Genomic DNA, 23,747 nt, shown 5'->3' with positions numbered 1-23,747 from the left:
GAAAATTGTCTTTTTTAAAAACATTAAGCAATGAAAATATTGACTATTTTTCTTTTTTAATGTAGGATGGCAAACTTGCATTTTTTCAGCACATAAAGATTTACTACTCTACAACTTCAATGAAACATATTTGAAATTGCAATTATTAATATGCCAACATGTGTATGACTTTTTCTTAAGGAAATTACATTACTCAGACTAAAGGTTTTTAGCAAATATACCTCAAGCAATGAAATTAAGTGCAAGAAGGGACGGCTCCAGGAATTTTTTTAACTTAATGTGCTGTCAAAAAATGTAAAACAGCATTTGTTTTATTGCTACAATCCAAACCCCTTTGTGTTTAAGTGAAATTTGAACCATGATGACACACCAAATCTTTCATGAAGAGATGAGAAATTTTGCAAGCCTTTCAAAAGAGACCTGAAATTATTTAATCACTGTCAGTAGCTTAGAAATAGGACACCAGTCTTTAAGGGCGCTTTGACGTAGCATGCTGCTTGTGTGTTCAAATCAGATGGAGAGTTTGCAGACAATCCTCACAGTAGTCCTGTGAGAAAGACTGGAAAAAGAGCAGGCTTTCATCTAATTTTACAAAAAAAAATATCTGGCATTAGACACAAAAAGCTGAAACTGGTAAGCTAACCACATAAAAATGAAGAAAAAAGAGAGAAAAAAAGAGAAGCTCTGCATCTGGAATCTCTTAAACCCTGCACTCATTATGCTGCTTAAGCATGAAATAATTTGGCCCCCCAACATTAGGGAAACCACACGAAAAATTTTCATCCAAAACTCTAAAAAACTGGAGTTGATTTTATTTTTCTGGAAATTTTATTTTCATTTAAATTTTCTATTTTCCTTTTTTACCCCAAATCCAACCATTTGCTTTAGATAAATCCATATTTATTTGACCTAAAGAGCCTATCTTACACTTAGGAATTAGTTTCAAGTCCAAAAATTCTGAATTGTTTTAGAAAAAATCTCATAGTAATGCCATAAATCACCATTTGAATGAAAAGTTGTCTAAAAAGTATATTTTCTTTTTTAAAGAGCTTAAGATAGAAGCACCTACCTATGTCAGCTTCCATGACAGAAAATTGTATTTTCTCTAATCCCAAATTTATTATGGTCTAAGCTCAAAGCTGAGACACAATATCTTTCTATGAAATCAATTTCAAATTCAGACACTTACATTTAACTGTCTGAAGCAAATGAGGGTCAAGTAGCAAAGCACAGGACAAATCAAACACTACAGGATGGTAACGTATGAACAAATACAGAGAGGACAGTGCTGCCTAAAAATTGTGTGTGACTCACCAAACATGCACATGCGTTTTAGGATGAGCTGAACATTTCTCTCAAATCCAGCAACTGCACTGCATAGACCAAAGAGAACATCTAACTAATAGAGAGGTGTTATAGACAAAGTCTTGGCCTGAAAGTTTTAACCTGGTCTGGAGCTGAATTGCTCCCTGGATATTATTGACTATGTACATGGCAGTGCACAAATACAAAGCATGACATAGTTCTACCCATCATTATCCTCAAGGTATTTGCACACAGAACAATTGTTTACAACAACAAATTAAAAAAAAAAAAAAAAACCACTCAAAAATGCTCATAAAATGTTGCTGTTAAAGCTTCAACTACACTTAAACCGATACAACTTGCTAATCCAAAATCTCTCTGTATTGCCAAATATAAATTAATTCCTCTTTCCACAGAGAAAACAATTAAAGATGTTTGGAAAATACATATTCTTTATAACATGCAAAAGTGCCTCAAAGCATGAAAGCTAGAAATTCATGGATAGTGAATTTGTATTTGAATTGGCCATTATTTCTTGAATATTTTCAAGTCATAAAAGCAACTGAACAAGTGAAACTTGAAAATGGTCTTAAAAGAGCATAACTATGCAATCATTTTGAAATTTTGCAAGGTATTACCATTTGCATATGATAATATGAACACAAGTTTTGAAGGTACTCAGATGAAGTCTACAAATTAATGTAATTATACCCAGTATGTGTTTTCAGGTAACTTTCCATTTTCATGCTCCCTATCATAATCAAAATGGTTTTTTAGATAATTATCTTTTGAAGCTTTCTGCAAAACAATTCGTGTTCAATATTCCAGTTTTTACCTAGAAACCCGTGAATCAACTGAGCCACGTTCTTGCAAAATAATCATCTCTGTAGCCTTGAAGCTGCCAAAAGGCTGGTAAGAAGTATGAAAAAGACCTTTTTTAGAGGATGAGACATGAATGAGAAAAGTTAGTTAGAATGTAATTTCTAAAACAAATAAAAATATTTTTTATTAAGGAGGAAGAAAATATGAATTCTTGTCAAAAAAGATCTGTTTAAAAGAAAAAAAAAAGAGAGAAAAGGTTAAGACATAAATTCTTCATGCAAGTGTGAAAGCATATGATATGATTCTCACTCTGCCATGTTTGTGATATTGATATTCTCCCAAAAACAGTTCTTCTCTGAAGGTGTCTTGTAGGGTACTTTGTTAAATTTTATTATTACAGATAAAAGGAAAATATTAAAGTTATAAGATTTGACAAAATATCTAAAACACCTTGTGATTAACAGAGAGGCTGACAATTATATTTTCTATATGGGAATGTTTGATATGGGTTTATGAATAAGACATCTGAATGCAAATATACACTGGAATGCGATACTTCAGTATTGTAATCCACCATTCAAAGTTTTTAATTGTGATGATTCATAAAATTTGATTACTCATAAATCCATAGGACAAACCAAAACACCTTAGAAAACATAAAACAAACTCTACTAGGAGTGTTCAAATAATGTTTATAAAGAATAAAAATGTTTTGGAAGACTTAAAGTGAATGGAAATCACGCAAATATATTGTTCCGTAAACATGAACACCATGACAGTATGATTTATTATTAGGCAGCTTTAAGTTATGTGAATCTCGTGTTTACTAAAATTTAGACACCTTCATTTCACCTTAAAATCATTATTCCATAATGTGTGCAGTTTCTTTTATTCCTGGAACATAAATCATTTCTTCTAATACATTTAGTAGAAAACCATTGTAAAGGTCATTAGCTTTTTCTTCCAAAACTGGATCAAAAAACAGTGTGTAAAGCATAATTGCAAGAAAAAAAGTCCCGTTTTAAGGGTAAGAACATTTCACTTGAATACTTCCATTGGCTTCCTGATTTTTTTAGCATATGTGAAAAGACTGACCACTTTCAGTTATTTACCTAAAAAACTGAATTATTTATTGCTTTCTTTCCTTTCTTTGCTTCCTAGGATGTAATAAAGAGCTGCTTTATTTTAGCTGGTAAAAAACTACACTAACAGTTTTAACATTTTCACTTAGTTAATATTCTCTATATCAAAATTTAAATAATTGTAAAACATTTCTTCTGTGAGAAGACAGCAACTGTCTCTGCATTGATAACACTGCCAATTTATAAAGTTTGTATTCTGAGTCTTCTGGTCTGCAATGCTCTTGAGATTTCTGATAGTTTGTGAAAAACAAAAGTATGTCTCTTATAAGGCTTTAGGCAGTCAATTTTTTTTTCTTTTCTGCCTTTATACACAAGTTATGTTAACTTGATTTTTCATGCAAGTTAATAATTTACATATTTTAACTGATCTGTGCAAAGAACTGCATATTTTTAGTCTAGTTTAGTTTTTTGTGCCTCCTCCATGAACAGATGTTTACACTGATATACAATAAAATTCTCAAACTCCACTAATCCATATGAACTTTTCTGTAATTTTATGGAAATCTGGAAATATACTTAAATAACAGCTAAGGACTTTCTTAATTTCTCTTGGGTTCGCATCACCATTCTGGAATTTGATTTTGACAAAAATTTCTCTAATTTCATGTTTATATTTCCTAATGTGCTGGTTATATTTGATTGCACCATTCTTCAACTTAAAAATAAAAGTTTTCTTTCACTTTAAAAGAAAACAATGTTCCTATCTCAGTCCCAGTTTTGGAAAGCTAAAGAAATAATATTTTGAGTACTGTCCCAAATGCATAATCCTATATCTTTCCTATTTCATTCTCCTACCACATTCTTCAAGATCATATATTAGCATATACTAATGTATTATCAATTTACAGACCAGAACATTACAAACATTTAAGAGAATGCCTTCTGGCTGCAAATTACACACAGTTTGAAGGCAATTTTCATTAATATGTCACATTTAAGACTTCAAGTTTACCTTTTCTTTTTCTTGGTGTATCAAACTTGCCCTTTATTTGAATCCAAAGTATTAATTGCAGACCTGGGTTTTTTTTTTTTGGGGGGGGGGGAAAGAGGCTTTCCAATTTAATTTAAGTTGGATCAAACTTCAGCACACAGTCCAAGATCATGTTTTTATGTGCCTCCTCTAATGTCTTCATTAGAAAAATAAAGCCCAGATTATGTCAAATAGCATCACTTCTTAATTTTTCAATAAGCAATTGATGAAGACTTTTTTTACTGCGATATCCATTACATCCCATTTTTATTATTTTAGTTTTCTAATTAACAGTCTGAAAATTAAGATTTTTCTTTAAAAAAAATCAATGTTTTTATTTATCCCCATCACACTAAGTCACAAAAAATCTTAGTAGACTTTTAACATTCTCTATCAAAGTGATTTGATGGGAATACGTTCTACAACATAAAATAGTTGTTTTTAATTCATATTCTCTAATATCAGTAATGAATTTTTTATTTAATATATATCTGACCAAGACTAAATGAAATCCAGCCAATGATTAACATTACATTTTCTGTGATAAATAGTGAAGAAAGAGAATGTAAATCTATTTCTAATTAATTCTACTGTTAGTATTACTCTATCCATTCTCATATTACCATTTAACTGATTTTATTTCTCTTATACAATAAAACTAAGCACAAAATCTGTGCCAGTCTTTTCCTGATTTCTCAGTTTATATTAGCCACTCCAGCATAAATACAAAAAAATGTTGCTTCTTTATTTACAGATATGGGATATGTCATTATAAATAATTTTAAGTATACATATCCCAATGATCAAATATTCGAGGGCTATAAGACTCTAGGGCTATCACTATGTTTATAGATTTTAGAAATATCCTTTGTTGGACAGGAAGCAAAGCCTTAAAGTAAAGAACTGAACAGTTTAGTTAAGCTCTCATAAGGTCAAGGAGAATCAGAGAGATATATCTTTTCTTTAAAGATCCCTAAAATTTTCCTGTCTGTTGTGTCTAACCTGATCTTGAAAACATGCCTTGAAGGATAAATGTCAGTGTCGCTCTTGAACTACTTAAGAATTACTTTTCTGTTCCCTTATAGACGCAGGTAACAACAGATTCCAAGGTCAAAAAAAAAAAAAAAAAGCAAAATAAAATTAAAAGGAAAAATAGGGTATGTGATAAAATATTATTTCTTTATTTCCTTCTCTGACTTTTATGCAAAATGATTGAGTCTATACCCCAAAGCATATTTTAACTCTTAATAATTTATTACAACACTATCATATGATATAGTCATATTCTTTATTTAATCAGTTGAAAACCCAGATTCTCTATTTTTAAATGTATTTTACATGATTTATATAAAACTGCTTTGTCAGATCAGTTTTACTTTGATATGCTTTTTCTTAGTAGAGGAATTCATGTATAGTTTTAATAAGGTGAAATGTGTTTCTTGCCTTTTGACCATTTTTACAATGGTTACAATTCCTCATAGATTGATATTATCTAATTTTTTTTCTCTTTAACAACAAGAAAACTGTTTGCAGAAAAAATACTGACCAGAATGAAGTCCAAAACAAACTTGCTTCATATCCAGCTGGAAAACTAACAAACAATTCTAATTAGACTCTCAGTACTGGGAGTTTTAGATGATGTTATATTCTTTTTTTTTTTCTGTTCCTGTCTGTTTTAGGATTTCTTTTTTCCCTGTTCCCCCATATTAGTAATGATGTTCCCCTGTAGAGCATTTTTAAAACCCTATCATACTCATATTGTATACATTTTGCTGCTGATATTAGTTTCTTAATTTCTCCCTAAAACAGGAAAACTTAACTGACTTTATTTTAGACGTTTAATTCTGGAATTTATTTAAATAGAGTTGATTATTGATAGATTGTTCAATAACTTGTTCTAATAATATTCCACCAAAGTCTGAAGAGTTATTCCATAATCTCTAATCTCCTGACCTTTATTTTTTTCTTTTATCATGTTATAAAGAATTTACAGATGGATAGCAACAAAAGTGATGATTTTTTCATTCAAAAAACTGAAGATACATCGTCTTAACCAGAATTATCTAACTGAGGAAATTTTGACTAAACAACTTAAATTTCTTACAGAGATATATTTAATTTTTCATATGACGGGGACACGGACACAAAATTAAAAAACTTACAATTTAAAGCAGGAGAAACAGTGTGAGAAAAAGAAACTTGCTCATAAAAATTTTCATTTTGTGACCAAAGAACAGTGACAGTGAAAGTCCTCATGAAGTGCAGGGGACAAACATAATCAGCTGCTGACCACCCAATTTAAGGCAACTGAAGATATTTCAGTGAGAATCTATATGACATATCTTTATCATGAAAAATAGCGAGTATAAAAATATGTCCCTGTGTTATTAAATATCCATTTTGAAACTTTGTTTTGGAAAGTTCAGGCTCTTTGAGGTCTTAAAAATTCCTGATATTATCTTTCAGCACACTTCCGAGCACAATCTACTGAGCCCATTAGTGAAATCTCAGTATTGATTTTGTAATTTACACTCTACAGAAGAAAATCACTTGCTGAGTTTTGTATCTGAAATGTGAAACTTTTTCAATAAAAGGATATTAATCATACTTTCAAGAATTAATTAACAAAGAGCGATTAAAGGAGTATTGAAAATGTGTGTTGGACTAGTAATTGGAAAAGAGGGAATTAGGAATAAAATGAAGCGTTATGCTCATACTTGAAGTAAGTGAAGTACGCAGTGAAATAAGAAAATTAGTAAGGAAAGCAAGAAAGAGTCAAAGAAATAAGAAATTTCCCTGGGTTTTTACATATTTAAGCTACTTTCATTTTTTCTCTGTTCTTAATTCTCTGACAGTACAATTTAAGAAGAGAGGTTAAATAAGAGGTTCAATTTGCTATAGGAGACTGCAGATGCTGAGATAGAAAAAGGATTCATAAAGGCAACAGATGCAGCCCATATTAGTTGTATGAAAATAAAATGGGAAGGAATTTGGCTCTGCTTGGAAGTGTTTGAAGTCACAGCAATTTAATGGGATAGAAAGAAAAAGCAAACCACAGGTATCATATTATGCATGAGAGGAACATAACAAGTTTCTCTCAAAAGAGCAACAGTGCTTACTCAGTGACAGTTCCATTGCTCTGCATTCAATTACAGAGTGTATTGCTCACTTTGTAGGGACATCATAAAAGTACAGATTTTTACAACAGTAATTTAATTTACCTAATGATGCCAATTTCTTAAGTGGGGTACATAAGGAAGAGCCATTCAGTTTGTTGGCTCTGTCTGCAGCACAGACATGAAAGAAGATTTCATCCTCTCCTATTTGTCAGAATTGTGCAACAGAACTACAAAAAAAAACCAAAATGTGTACATCCATACTATACATATGAGCTTCTTAGGGCATGTGTTGATATTTATCGTGATCCTACTTTCCATATTTTAGAAATGTGTTTTATTCTTTAATGTCAACATTAAAACTGTAATTGTGAGCATTAATTTAAAACAAATAGAAAAATGCATAAAAATAGAAAAACAAATGGTTTCAAATTTAAATGAAATCACTTGTGCTCAGCATTTTTGGAAATTTCTCCTGAATATTGACTAGAAAAAAAAGCCTAGTTTCCTCTGGGGAAAGGATATTTGCCCTTGCTGTATTTTCAGCAAATAACAGAAATTATTGGCACAGAATGGCTAATATAAGATTGGTGAATAATTTATTTCCATTTTTTCCAAAGCTGTATATGGAAACATAGTTGTTTTTGATAAGGTTACTATCCCTAAGCAGGAAGCTGTTTCTGTTTAATGGCTTTATTCTTATGCAGTCAGCCCCACATCAGGACATAAGAATAGGACTATAGCAAATACTATAATTATTATTGCTAGTAGTATTATCTAGTCAAAAATCTGCCAGAAGCTGTTATGCTAGGTGCTGCATGAGCACAGAACTGAAATACAGATATTTTAAAACCATTCTTACTAAAAGAAGTAATGAAAATAGGCAATTTTCCAAGAATTTCAGTTGGGAAAGTAATATTACTTCTAATATATTATCTGATTATTTCAACAAAGACTAAGACAATTGGATCACAGGCCATTATTATATATTAATAGCAGAGAAAATCCCTTTATTTGAAATAATAGTAATAATAAACCATCTATACAAACACTCTTAGATAACATCTTTCTGTTATATGGGAGAGACTATGAAATTTTTCTCTATTTATTACGGTCTCAGAAGTGAAAAAATAAAGAACTTTCTTACAAAAAAACTTCAACAAAAGAGCTGGATTTAGGTTATTCTCAATGCAGGTCGAACATGATAGACCAGATATAGTCTTCAGGCACAACTGATTCTATGATACACTGCTAGACAGAAAAGACATTTCCTAGTAGTACTGCAGAAGGAATTATGATGCAAAAATGACACTCTAGTACTCTTCCTCTTTATTTTTGTTTAGCTTAAATGTGGACAAAAAATTCAAGAAAAATCCTGAAATATAATATCTCAGCAGGTTTTAAGATAATGTCTTTTCAAAAATCAGAAATTTTTAATAAATTACAATTGGCAAAACTGAGATCTCCTACAGCAGTCAGAGGGACAGAGTACTAGAACCCTGATTTTAGCTGAAGTGCTCCCATACACAGGAGGATATACAGGACTGTGGGAAAAATGATGCCTTGCAAAAACAGAACTAACAGGTGAGATGGCTTCAGCACAGAAAAGTCTGATTCAGAATAAGTGCAAATCAATCTGAACTCAGAAAAAAAGGAAAACATTGATCAGTTTATTTTACAGTAGAGAATATTACAGTACCATTAAATTTGTCTAAACCATATGCTCTGAGATTAGAATTTCATGGACAAGCTTCTGACATAGAAATATTACTATTCACAGTTGATTAATGCCAACATCTTCTCATGTGAATTTGTCTCCTGCAATTGCAGTCAAATAAAGCCCTGAATAATTTCCTGGAGACAGGCATATCCTGAAGTACAGGGTAACAGTTTTCTTGTGCACAAGAAATAATACTGATTTCTACAACAGACTGATGCATCATTTTTTACACCAGTTTGATTTGGCATTAATTTTCTGAGCTCTGCACTTCCAAATGACAATGAACATTTGTTTCAGAAAAGCCATGTGTATTCTTCTTTACTTTACCACTTTCTTTTCTTCTGGTAACTGATTTGCAACATGTTATGAAATAAAATTCCTTCTAACATGCCCATAGTTCATGCATAGATTTTATTCATCCAGTCATCCTTGTTCTCAGATCTCAAAATGAAACTATTCTAGGCAAAGTCCTTTCTGAAACAGGTCTGCAAGCTTGCCATATTGCTTTTTATTCTTTATTCTGTTCCTGAATGTGGTGGAAATGGCTTTAGCCACGCTTTGGAAGCTGCTGCTGAAGCTGCTTGGCAGTGCAGCAACTCATACAAAACTGCAGATGTCTGATGTCAGACATCTATGCAAGGCTCTGAAGTTTCCAGATATTTGTCATAAGTGTAAAACATCATGTTATTCAGAATCTCAAAATAATAATTTTTACATAAACCTAACAATCTATCATAGAGTTTCTCATAGAAGAACTGCAGATTAATTTTCAAAGATAATTAAAATCTCTACAAAGAAAAACACCCCAAAACTTCTAAAGGTATGTTAACATCAAAAAGAAAAATAAAGAAAACATGGGTCCATTCTTTCATGAAACTGATCACCTCACAAATAAGAAGGAAGATACAACAGAGCCATTTAATGCCTTCTTTGCCTTTAAAACCAATGATGGGTCCAGGGAAAAAAATAGAGCCCTGGATTGGAGGACTGTGACTGGGACAGTGGTACATTCCTCATGGCTTTGAACTTGTATGGGATTTGCAACAACTTAATGCCCTTGAGTCCACAGAGCCTGATGAGATTCATTCAAGGGAACTGAGAACACTGGCCAATGTTATTTAGAGAGGTGTCTCAGTTATTTATCAATGGCATTGGAACTCTAGAGAGGTCCCAGCTGACTGAAAGCTAGCAAATATTATTCCAGTCTTTAAGAAGGACAAGAAGGAAGACCCTGATAATTATAATTCAGTGCCTGGAAAAAATTATGGAGAAGATTATTCTGGGATTTATTGAAAAACACTTGAAAGACAATGGAGTCATTGGTTAAAGCTAACATGGGTTCATGAAGGAAAAGTTATGCTTTAATAACCCAATAACCTTTTTTGACAAGGTTACCCATCTTGTGGCTGAAGGGAATGTAACAGATGTCAGGCACGGGTGAGAGATTTTAGCAAAGTTTTTAATCCTGTCTCTCAGACTATTGTGAACCAATTTTCCAGCACACAGACAGACATGTAAACAGAATGAGGAGTGAACATGCCTAAATGGTTGGTCTCAAAGTGTTATAGCAAATGGGGTGATAACCTGTTAGTGATCAGCCACTATTGATGTTCCCCAGGGCTTGGTTTTAGGGCCAGTTCTCTTCAATATTTTCATCAATTACCTGGGCACAAGAGTTGAGTACACATGAAGTTTGATGGCAATAGTAATTTAGGAAGGAGGCATTGATTTCCCTTACAGGGAGGGTCTTGACAGATTAGAGTGCTGGGCAATAACTACCTGTATGAAATTCATCAAGGAGAAATGCTGGATTTTGTCCCTGGGTCACTGTAATGCTGGATATACTTCTAGACTGGAGGACAAGAGACTCCACTACACCCCTGCACAAAGGGAACTCAGAGCTCCGATAGATCATAAGGTCCATATGAGTGAAGAGTGTGCCCTGGCAGCCATCAGTGTGGCAGCCAGGCATATCCTGGGGTCCCTTGAGCCCAGTGTGGCTGACTGATGAAGAGAAGTGATTGTCACGCTATGCTTGGCATTGTTGCAGCCTCACTTTGAGTAGTGTGCAGTTTGTGGTTCTGCTGTTTAAGAAGAATGAATTAGAACAGAAATATTTAAATGTATCCAAAAATAGGCCAGCACGTATGATGAAAGAACCAGAGGGTGATTTATGAGGGTGTCTGGGGATATAAGGTTTGTTCAGCTCAGATGGGAAGAAACTGAGAGGACATATTGTTGTCCTCATCTTCCACACCAGGAGAAGCCAAGAGGGAGGTGTTGACCACTTCTCTCTGGTGTTCAGTGAGAGGAGGATGTGAGGGAATGGCTTACAGCCCTGTCTGGAACCACCAGTGAGAGGGTGGTCAAACATTGGAACAAGCTTCCCAGGGAAGTGGTCATGGCCCCAAGTGTGTAGGTGCTGGAGAAGGATTTGGACAATACTCTGAGACAGATTGTTTAACTTTTAGGTTGCCCTGTGTGAAGTCAAGAATTAATGATCCTCCTGGGTCCCTTTCAACTCAGGATTTATGATTCTATGAAAAAAAAAAAGTGCTTCTTGTTTTCTGTAGAAGCACTAAAGTTTTGATTCTTTTGCACATAATGAGTTCACAGAAACGTGATCTAGACCTCCTAAGCTTTGTTTGCAGTCAATATACATACTTCTAGGAATCATTCACTTCATGTTGGTATAAGTGTTTAAGATTAGATTAAAAAAAAAAAACAAACATTTCTCAAGAACTGCTGGTTTGTCTTCATTGGTATATAAAGGACAATAGGAGATTTCCAGAGAAAATCCAGATTTAAACATCAGACTTTTGAAAAATCTTCTAGACGATATGATGCTGTCTGTTCTCTGTTATCCTATGAATAACCCAAACTGACCAATGAATGATCCAATGAAAGGCAGACATCTGCTCGGGAATCTGATGACAAGTATGATAAACACAAGGAATTAATATAATGTGATAGATGTTACAAATATGTTAGGTACCACCAGGTGGTTTCGAATTAGAGGCACATATTTTACAGCTACATTAAACCTAAATATTAGTGATGATTTTTCTTTCATAATTTTATTTCAGTTGCTTCTATATATTAAAAAACAAGCAAACAAACTAAGACCACAAAAAAAAACCAACCTAAACAAAACAAAGTAAAACCCACCAAACTGATAAGGCCCTCATTGTTTTTGTATTCTTAAACACTTGCATTTGTTAATTTGGATTAATATCATTTTACTGTTATTTCTGACTGAGATTCATCTTGCCAATTCTCTGAAGTTCATACATTGCATAAATAGTACATTGAAGTTTTCTACTGGTGTGCTGATAAATACTCCTTCCTTCTTTCTAAAGGAACACATAAATGTTAAATGAGCATATAGACAAGTTGTCAAGTTACAGAAATGGACAAAATTGTATCGTCATATCAGAGACCTGTTACAGTGAGCAGACTTCAAGTTCTACTACTGTCATTATCAAGAATATATCTGAAATATTATTTCCTCATGAGATATGACATCCAAATTTTGATGAGCTGTAATGCACCCTATATCCTGTTTGAAAAGTGTTTTCTTTTTAAAGAAAAAGTCTCAATAGCCATGAGCTCTAATACCTATGCTTTTCTTGAGAATGCACTTAAAAAGACAGTGGCACATACGCAGTGTTAGTATTTTTGAAGATACTCTAAGGATTATTCTTTCTTGGTGACTTTTTCAGGGTTCCACAAGGGACACAAAAGACCTTCTCAGTTCTGAAGATGTCACCTCCTCTGTCTCAGTAGGAAAGCAATATACAGTTTTCTTTCTGCACATTAACAGCTGAATGATGGTGATTCATCTATGTCCAAAGCCACTGAAATGCAAAATCTTATATAGTTCATTCTGCACTGGGATTTTCTCAGCCAAAAAGTTTAGTCCTGAAATTAACATTCTTTGAGATTGGGAAACTGACCCTCAAATTCCAGTGGTTTACTGAAAAATGAGTATCAGAGTTCTATATAACACCAAAACCTCCCAAAATTTATAATATGCATGCATTCTCTAAGACGAACCTTTGCATACTATAATTTAATGTTTACGATTAGGAAACAAAAATATCTTTTCAATTTGGTCATAGAACATCTGATATTAACTGCACTTTTTTTTTTCCCCTGTAATCAAAAAGTAACAGAATATTTCACATTGAAATATTGAACAACCTTTGAATAACTTGAACAACCTTTTCAAGTTGTTCACCTAAATGGAGATTTATTTTTTTAATTCTTGTTTATATTTAATCATACCCATAGTTAGTTATCTTCCCAAATCAGGCCACTTATATCTGAAATAAAAAAAAGAAATACTAAAAAAAAAGAAAAAAAAAAATCAAAGTCCTTCCTGGGAAAAAAAAAAAAAAGGAAAAATAGCAGGTATCTAGTAAAGAACCTTGCAAAAACGCCCTACTAATTTATGTTTTCTATTGCCAAATGTGAAATTGCCACAGAATTTTTTACTATTCTATGCACTGAAACTGTCCACATCATGAGTTATTTTCAAATCTAATTTTTCTATTTCTTCCATGAATGTTGGAAATACTCAGCAAAAAGACTCCAGAGTTCCAGATATTTGCTTGCCTTGAGGGTACAACTGTTCCCTTTCTCATTACTGTTTATACCTGTTATTTCTACTCTGGATGTAATTTAACTACCATAACGCTGAAATGAGAACAGCTTCCATCATTTTTTAGAGGTAACAGATGCAGTCCCTGCATAAAATGGCATCTATTGCTTTTGCTTACTTTGTGTTTCATAACCAAGCGCTGTCTCTCTGGTGCTTACAGGCTGACACATTGCTGCAGCCCCATTGCCTAGGCAGGCTGCCTGCCACTGCCCAGGAACACTTTAAATTCCATTGCACTGAAAATACTACAGCAAACATGTATCAACTACTAAATTCCATTTTATGCCACAAGAATCCTCTCCCGAGCCACTCTTTTTTACAGAAATATTAAAGGTTCTACAAATGTTTATATATAACATCTTTTAAACCTTTTTAGTACTTCATGTCTTAATGAGCCATAATCATTAAATAAGTGGCAAGTTTAAGCAATCGCAAGTATTTAGCAATCAATTTCTAAAATTACCTGGGGTGGTAATTCTAATTTGAAATTCAGAATAAAAGCAGAAATCTGTCCATTTCCCTTTGCACCTCTCATGGCCTAGAGGGTTATCCAGCCTCCAGGTGTGCACAGGTAGATGGGCAGTAGTACCAGGGCAGGGATTGTCACCCCATAGCAGGCACTGAGGAGGCTGCAGCCTCATCAAAACTCTGTTCAGTTCTGGGCCACTCACGACAAGAAAGACTTTGAGCTGCTGGAGCACGCCCAAAGAAAGGAAATGAAGCTGGTGAAAAGTGGAGCACAGAACTTATGAGGAGCAGATGAGGGTGCTGGTAGTGATCATTTGGAGAAAATGTGTCCTGAGTTGAGTATTTTTTTTAGAGTTTTGTGTATTTTTTGTGTATTTTTTTGTGTATTTTTTATGATTATCAATGTTTTCTCAGGATGTGAGCAGTTTCTTTGTACCTAGCTGCTGTTGAAAGATGCCAGCTGTACTCTTCTGGTTCCCAGACCTAGTTCCTAGGCTCACAATCCACAAGCAGACAGTCAATTTCTCTGTTTGCATTTTTGGATCAGCATCTTCTGTAAAATATTTTTTCCGTTCTAACATTTATGGCTACTTACATCAGCATCTTCACCCATCAGCACATATCCCCTAAATCTTTCAAGGAAGCTTTGTGTTAAAGCTGACCTTTTCAGAATTGCACAAAGATTAGAAGATGAATTGAAAGAACAAGTTTAGTAGCATATAATTGATAGTTCTTTCTAGTCTAGTGAAGACTGTGGCTTCATAAAACTCTGATTGTTTTTTTAATCTTCTAGCTTGATACACATTTTAAATGGTGCACTAGGGGGCTATAACACAACCTTTATTTAATTGTAGATGCTTCATATAATTAATAAATCGTGCTCCTATTTAATCAGCATATCTGAAACTAAAATTTTTATAAACTTTCAATTCTTTCAAAAGCTAGAAGTAAATAATCTCTAAACATACAAGGAAAAACATTGATAATATAGATAGATGAACATCTGTTTAAATTGCTGTTCAATGGTTTTGTGAATGGCATCTGAATTTATTCTAGAATTAAAAACCAAAAAGGAACAATATTTTATTAACACCTGTCCAAAATCTGAAAATATGTAGATAAATAAATCAGAAGGTGGAATATTAGAGCAAACATGTATAGTATTGTTGCATTGGAACACTCAGATTTTTAGGTAAATATATTAAAATATGATTTTTTTAATGGTGTGTAACTTATTTGACAATAAAACAGTGTATTTTTAAGTTGATGGATCAAGAGCCTAATAGCGTTTTATTAACATTTATAACAAATTCATAGAGTTTTCTTTACCTGTAGTATTCTACAGTTGTAAATTAACATCTAATGTTCTGATATTCACTAGATTTGTCATCTCATCATGGACAGCTGTCAGATTCATCAAGAGGTGTATGCCCTCAGCAAATTCATGCTAATTGTTTCCAAATCTCCTTATTTTCTTTCTATATTTAGACATACTTACAAGAAAAAACACCTCAAAAATCTTCCTAGGACTGATAGTATGCTCAGTGGTCTGCAGTTCCTTGTGCCCTCCTTTTTGCTTCTCCTGAAGATGAGGGCAATGTTTGCCTGACTTGCTTGACTATTTCCCATATGGTATTTCTCCTTTACTGAATGTACTTTGACAACTTTTGAAATGAATGTAAAATGCATGTGGCCTAAAATCAGTACTGATCTGATTAAGGCCTTATTTACACAGAGATTTAAAGCTGTTTCAATCTGTTCTATACCTTTGTACTTACAGAACCCTATTGTGCTGATTAAAATTATTAGAATATGAAAACAAAAATTAGTGTGCTTGATCAGAAATAATTTTGCATTTTGATGTCTTGGATTTTTATCATACCAAATAGCTATGTTGATAGTGTTAGCTGTTAATTTTTTTTTTTTTTTGAGAATACATGCTTGATGAGAAAAGCAAGTTATATTTAAACATATTCAACAGGAAATAAAGCCTGGGGAAGTTTCGATTTTTGAAGATTGTGGACAGACTGTAATAAAGTGTAAGGTTACAGCATAGAAGGACAAGAGGAAGACAAACACTATTTGTCTTACCATAATACTGTTGACTGCAGTGCTATCAGCTTTCCTTTCTATGTAAGAAAACTGAGCAGCTTGATAATTCAGTGTGAGAAAATCTCAGTCAAGAGAATTCTTGATCTTTTATCACTCTTTCACTCACTCTTCTAGCTGTCATCAGTATGCATTGTCCCTCTGAGGCTCAGAATGAGAAAAATCCACTGGGAGCATTTGGCAGTGAAGTGGCTGGCAAGCTGAGTTAAAGACCCCATACTGCCATCGATGTCTGTATCCGAAGACTATGTAGTGCTCTACATCTCATTGCATTATGAAAAACATACTCAAATTTATGCATTTATTACTACATATAGAAGAAAAAACCACAATAAATTCTACAACAGATGGTCCTCTAACAGCCAACCAAAGGAAAAACCCAGAGATACCCTTCTGTTTTTTATAATATATTTTTGATTTAGAATGTTTTCTATTTTACATCTGTTCAAACACTGGCATGCATCTAAAATTTGCTCTTGCAACAAAAATAGTACAGTAGAGTAATTCACAAAGTAATTATCAGAGTAATTTTTTACATGCCACAAATTTTTAAGTCAGTGGCTTATATGCCAATGGTGATTACACACTTATCACCTATATAATGATATAGATCAGAGACAGTTTTGTTTCACATAAGGAAATGTGTATTGTTTTAGACAACTGAGAGCCAAAAGTAGAACTCTCATCTACACAAATTTAGAAAAGTAGCAGTGATGGCATATTCCAGATTAAAAGTGAGATAAATATTTTCAGAGAGTTTGCAACAATACAGCAATATTAAGTTATGGGACTTATTTGTTTAGGCTTATTGGTGGTGGTTTTTTTGACTCCAGACCAAAAGTCCACTAAGGTGGTCACTTAAAAATCTTGGATTATTTTGCCAAATTTTGATGTGTCAATAGCAAGAATGTACTGAGTGGAAGTTTTTGTTCATATTCAAATTAATTCTTGTCTTTTCTAGAAGTTCTATTATTTTTGGGTGCATTGTTGCAAATACATGTATACATTATAGACTATCATCCATCATACCTACATTTTTAATACTTTAAAAGTGTACAATAACCTTATACACTACACAGTGTGATCTATTTTGGGACTTTTAAAACTCAGCATTATTTTCTACACAGTTTTGGACCCAGTATAAGAAACCAAGAAATTAGATTCTTATTTAGCTGTCACATAACAATGGTCTTGAATAGGGGTAAAAAAAATTGAAATAAATACTCTATCCACTTACAAAATTGCACCATGCAACTACTAGAGTCAAGCGTTTGTCAAACCACAGTTGAAAAGCCTGGAACAGTTGTTTTCAGTCTTTATAAAATGTTCAAAAAATCTTGGTTTCAATTTCCAAACTTTTGCCAAAGTTGACAGGCATAGAGCAGGTAATGAACCATTCCTACTGAATTAATAGCTAAAGAAGCTTTCCACACTTCTGACACCAGCTCAGAGTCCGTTAACTTACACATTTTTGTTAGATGTCAGGAATTCATGGGATGCCAGACTGGATTTTTGAGCCTCACTACCACTGAAAGAGATTATACCAGATGAGCATAAGCATTAAATTCAATACCATCAATAAATGAGCCAATTACCCATGTTTAAGTCCTAGGCTTCAATTTTTCATAGAATGTCTCCAGCTTTCCAAATCTCAGGTCTCAGAAGGTCATTGAGTGGATGCTGCAAATGTAACAGATTCTTTTTTCACCTGAAGAAACACATTAGCAATAGTGCACTGAATATATACATAGTGAATATATATTACATTTATGAATATATAATGTTGCAATATATATCTGCCTTATTCACTTCCTAGTCAAGGAAGTGCAGCAGCTCAGAAGGCAAGAGAGATTGTGAAAGATTAATCTCTTTCCTTCACTGCTTCTGGATTCTCCTAAACTCATTAAATTTAACTGCTGGTCTGGGAGCACAATATTGATCAAATTACTCCAAGCAGCACTGTATTTTGAATCCTCTGTCAGTCTGGATTAAAGTCCTGGTCACTGGAGTTCATCTTTTATTTAATTGATTAGAAAACACCGGTGAATTTGTGGGAAAAATATTGGTACAAGTTACAAACTGGAGAACAATCCTCTAAAAAATCTCCTCTTCAGTGTTCTATTCTATTTTTGAAGAGCATATGTGTAAACTAATTTGTCTTCACTTTGCAGCTCAATTTCCATTATGCTTTATGCTATCCTTGTCTTTATAAAGAAATGAAAATACCACGGTGTCCTTTGGCAGAAAAGATGGTTCATTTGGACACTTATAAAACTCTGATTGTATTTTCCTCCCCAGTGACTACTGGCAAGACAGGAAAAAGGGAAAGGTCTTTTTGGTATTAAATGGCTTTCTTAAAATGTATTTACAGGTCCCATAATGCAAGAAAAATTGAAATGCTAAAAGTATTGCCAGCCTCAAGCTTTTAAGAAATCAAAACAGATCCTTTGGCTCTGAAAATCAAAAATTCAGCCTGCAGAAATAATAAATGTAGCATATACTTGTAAAGAAGTAAAAAGGTAGAAACCCCTTGGTTCTAAATGTATGCTTCTCATAACAGGTAAAAATCAAAACTCCAAGAAAAATATCAATTTTCTTGATAACTCAAAAACCATTGTGAGTCAGCAAACAAATAATATGTTTTATTAAAGTTTTTTTACTTTTCCTAATTTTCTAGTTAATGAATTCACAATCTTCAGGAAGAATGCTCATCTTTCTACCTGGGAGTGATGAAAGAATCTTGTTGTTTTCTTTTCCTTCTGCATTGCTCTATTGCAAAATAAAAGACCCCAAAACGAACACTCAATGATTAGTTCCATGGTACTAAAGCCTATTGCATATTTAAGCATATGTATATGTTTATATGTATATGTCCAAGTATCACAAAGACAATACAATGATGTTATGACAGAAATGAACATTTGAGCTCCTATTAACTAATATTTATTTAATATTTATTTTAAATGACTATAAAACCACATTTTAAAGATTAACAGGTTAATTAAGACAGTGAATATTTTAAAGCATCTGTTTCCACAGATGTCTAATGTTTGATGCCATTTCAGTTCTCCAGTAATTCAGATCAGCAGTCATCTAACATTAGAAAATAGTATTCTAAGTCTATATATCACAGTTCATTAAAAGTTTGTTTCCTCAAGACAGCTCAGTTTGGCTATTTAAGTCTTACAGTGACTGATGTCCTATGGAGACCATGAAGGACTGAACTACACTATCAATTTATTGAGGAAGGTCCAATAAACTTTCATCTTTGTTTGAAAATACTGTTATTTGAATATTGTCATTCAAGCAAAAACCACAGAAAGGAATCTGTTAGCTAATTAGCACCTTTTTAAGTGGCATACTTAATTATTTGAATTAAGTTCTGGAACACAAAACAAACACATATGGATATCACCCATATGTATCACCCATGTTTAATATATTACACAGACCTTATAACTAAGTTAAAAATCAATTTCAAGGTCATGAAGAAAAAACCTAGACCTCAAATTAACTTGACCTGGAGTTTTATATTCTAAATTTTACTTTTAAATTCATATTGTGGAATTTTTGGGAGGTAGCACACTTCAAAAGTGGAAACCAGAGACCATTACCTAACTACTGTAACTGATAAGAAGTAGCCCTGCAACAAAAGATGGATAAAATGGGGGGAGAAGGAATTGAAATATTGTCTGAAGCTATTGTTAAGGATATTCAATAAACACAAGCAAGCATTTTCTTGAATAAGCAGGAAATAAATAAGAAAGACAGCAGTAGGACCTAGGGTTTTAAAAAAGGTATTGTGAATTCTGCTGGTTATTGATAATACCTAATCTTGTTTTTATTCTTTTACTTACAGACTTTCATTCAAGTATCTTGGAAGAAGAAAACATTTGCTTCCTATAAAAAAAAATAAAAGTGTAAAACATAAGGTAAGAGATTTCATATTCTGTATATACCCAGCTTTTTATTTAGCTAAGATGTATTTGTGTGTATCAAGTCAGATAAATCCATGTTTGAATTCCTCACTTCTGTTAAATTCTAAACTGGTTCACATGAAAAAATCCAGTACACATTTCCCTAAATGCAATTTCTATAAGAATAAACATGTTCTAGATTCTTACCCTGACTCACAAGTGAGTTTTTATATATTTTATATATTATATTAAAATATATTTATGTATTATACATATTTTTCTACATTATCTTTTCTTTACTAGATATAAATCCTGAATAAGGAATAAGCTAAAAAAACAGGAAAAAAATTAATTTAGTCACAATATGTTTTTCTTTGTACAACCAAGAAAGAATGTTGGTAGTGCTATGAAGCAATACGTATTGGCCTTGGGAAGAATTCCAACAGCAAAAAGCTCTTACTTTTAATGGTAATACCTGTGTCATGGTAGTATCTGTGTCATGGTAATATCTGCAGTGTGAAAGCTCTATCTATCTCTCAGCTCTATCTGAACACTATGACATTATAAAATAAAGAGAATATGACATTATAAAATAATTTGATTTTAGGGTTAGGTTTCTGAAAGACACAGAGGCAATGGTTCCAGATACTAGGGCTGGAATTGGAATACCAAATGGGTTGTGCTGGACATAGTATTGCTGACTCCAAACCTTTCTAAACTGGAACAGCAAGGGAGAAGTGTACTCGGGCACAGCACCAAGATATCTTTATGGTAAGGGTTCTGAGAGCCAGAAGTCCCACAGTTCCTGGGATACTGGGGTTTTTCCTGGGGCTGGAAAATGGTGTCACTTCAGGGCACTATCATGGTTGCCTCTATACTTTCCTAATGATGGCCACCTGTGGAGATTGGAAACTCATCTGCAGTTCCAAAGTCCCATTAGGGTTAGGATTAGGGTTAGGTTTAGGGAATCACTGAGCCTACAAATCCAAAGACATTGGTTCTGGAAAAGGCATGCCAAGAGGATTACACAAACGCTGCCTCAACGTTATTTCAATCTGGGCCACCGTTGGGGATGGGAACCTCAGGTGCAGCACCAAAATGCTGTTCTGTTTTACATTGGGTTCAGAGACCCATAAAGCCTACAATCACAGGACTCTGGGGTTGGAAAAGGCACACCCATGGGATCTTGGCAGGACACCAACAATGCACTCACATTTTTCCACTCTGAAACACCCATTGACATGGGGACCTCAACTGCAGCATCATCATTCTGTTAGGGTTAGAGTTAGGGTTCAAAGAGCCACAGAAGCTACACCTCTAGGGACAGTGGGACTAGAATAGATATGCCAAGCAGATAAAATTTAAGTTTTAAATTTGTTAGGGTTTTTTTGTATGAACTATGTTGCCTACTTTTGAAAATATTTCCTACTACAGGATTTTTGCTTATTTTTGCTATTAAGGGTCTCTAAGAATGATCTATTACCTACTGAGACAAAGACCTCTGGTGATGATGCAGCTAAAATTCATGAAGCAGTAAGAATCCGTGTGACCTCCCAGAGCAGTGATCCACACTCACTGCAGCAAGCATGCAGAACAGATATTTTACTTTATTAGAACTAGAAAGGGTTTCATTTTTCTAAATCCAGAGGTCACACAACCTCTCTCCTTTGCAGAAAGACACTTTGATTGTGATTGTCTAGCTGCAATATCTAATGTTAAATAGGACTCAACTTCTTAACATTCTCTCTTCTTTCCATGCAGGATGTCATTGGCAATATCATCAGAAAGATTTTTTTTTACATTTATTTCCAATACAAAATTGATAGCAGGGAAAATAAAAGCATTAGATAATATAATTGGAAATAAAAATCCATAAGTTATTACTATGTTTACAAGAATGCATTGATCATTCTTTTATTCCTGTGATTGAAGAGAGGTATCACTTATCACAGAAATATGTGTGTGTAACAAAAGATTCAGTATATTTCACTGATATTTTCAAATGAATACACTAATTTTCTTTGGTCTATTACCCTTTGGTCTCAACATTACCTAAATTTTATCTCTCCCTTGTTGTATGTATTTCTGCAAAGCCAAGAAAGGATACTACTAAAAATCTATGGGTTATCTGATTACATGCTTTATAAATATAATATTTTTTACATTTGACCACAAAATATTTTATCTCCATGGTACATTTTCACACCTCTTAACTAAGAATCATCATTTGAAGGTTGCAAGGGGAAACCAAGGGTTATATTTCCAAAGACAAACACATGAGAGCCCACTGTAATTCAGGGGTATGTGATATGCAGTAAGCCATACCATTGTTGCAGCAGGACTTCAAATACAAACTTCATTGCTCCTGAAGTGTAGTCAATCCAGTTTAAATATTCTTTTCAGGCGTTGTAAGCTGTAAATAAACCCTAAATAAGACAATCTTTATTTGAGCATTGAATTTGGCCCTAGGTCAGTAGCAAAATCAATAATAAAATCAATATGCCTGTCCATTGATTGCCAGTCTAAAATAGTAAATTAATACCCATAACAATCCTTTAGTCTTGAAATTACAGATGCTCATCTTTCCTTGTCATTAAAGGAGTTCAAATGACTCTTTCTTTCTTATTTAGATAATTCTGTAATATATTCAAATTAGTGGCTTGAAAGTAGTTTAAGAGCTTTCAGCTGGATATTTTTTGCCCATTTCACAACACATGAAAACAACAAACATGAAGCCTATCTGGTCTCTCTTTATCCATTCTTGTGTCTTAGATTAGATTTTATATTTAAAAAATAATAATTTAGCAGTACAACATCTTTCAAGATTGAAGGGTAATATATATAGCACAAGATTAGTGCAGCCTATGAATGTTTAAATAGTTTGAATAAAATAACTTGAGATATGTATATCAGAAAAATTTACAACAAAGCCTCAAGTTTTGGAAAGAGTATCAGTTAACATAAGAACAAAAACAAGGAGAAATAGAATAAATTCGGAACTTTTCAAATCTTAATAAAATATGTATATTCTAAGTTCACATTAATGAATATTTGTTGCAGCTATATATTTGGACTTTATTCTCTGCTCCTCCAGAAAATATGCGCCCTGTAAATTTCAGATATATGCAATTAGAATTAAAAAGATTTTTACAAAGTTAAGCAAGGTTTTTAAGTGCTACGACAAAGATATTTCATCAACAACTGTAAACCATTTACTTCTGAATATAGTACTATGCCCATAATTAATATGTTTAATTTTCAGATTAAACATATTAAAAATATAAAGCAAACAAAAAGAAAATTTATTTTTATATTGCCCCTATAAAGACCTCATGGATACAGTCATGAGAAAAGTAGAAAATTGCCCATGATTTCATGAGCCTTCTTTTACCTAACTTTGGAATTTTTTATTGCTACCTATCAATTCTGAGTGACCTCCAAGTAAGAACAATCATTACTGTAAAACCAGTAGCAGGCTTTGTACTCATCCATCTCCCACAGCTCAGTTTATTTCT

The sequence above is a fragment of the Zonotrichia albicollis genome, chromosome 2, assembly GCF_047830755.1.
Source record: "Zonotrichia albicollis isolate bZonAlb1 chromosome 2, bZonAlb1.hap1, whole genome shotgun sequence".
Classification (NCBI taxonomy): domain Eukaryota; kingdom Metazoa; phylum Chordata; class Aves; order Passeriformes; family Passerellidae; genus Zonotrichia; species Zonotrichia albicollis.
Note: the sequence above shows the minus strand (reverse complement) of the source record.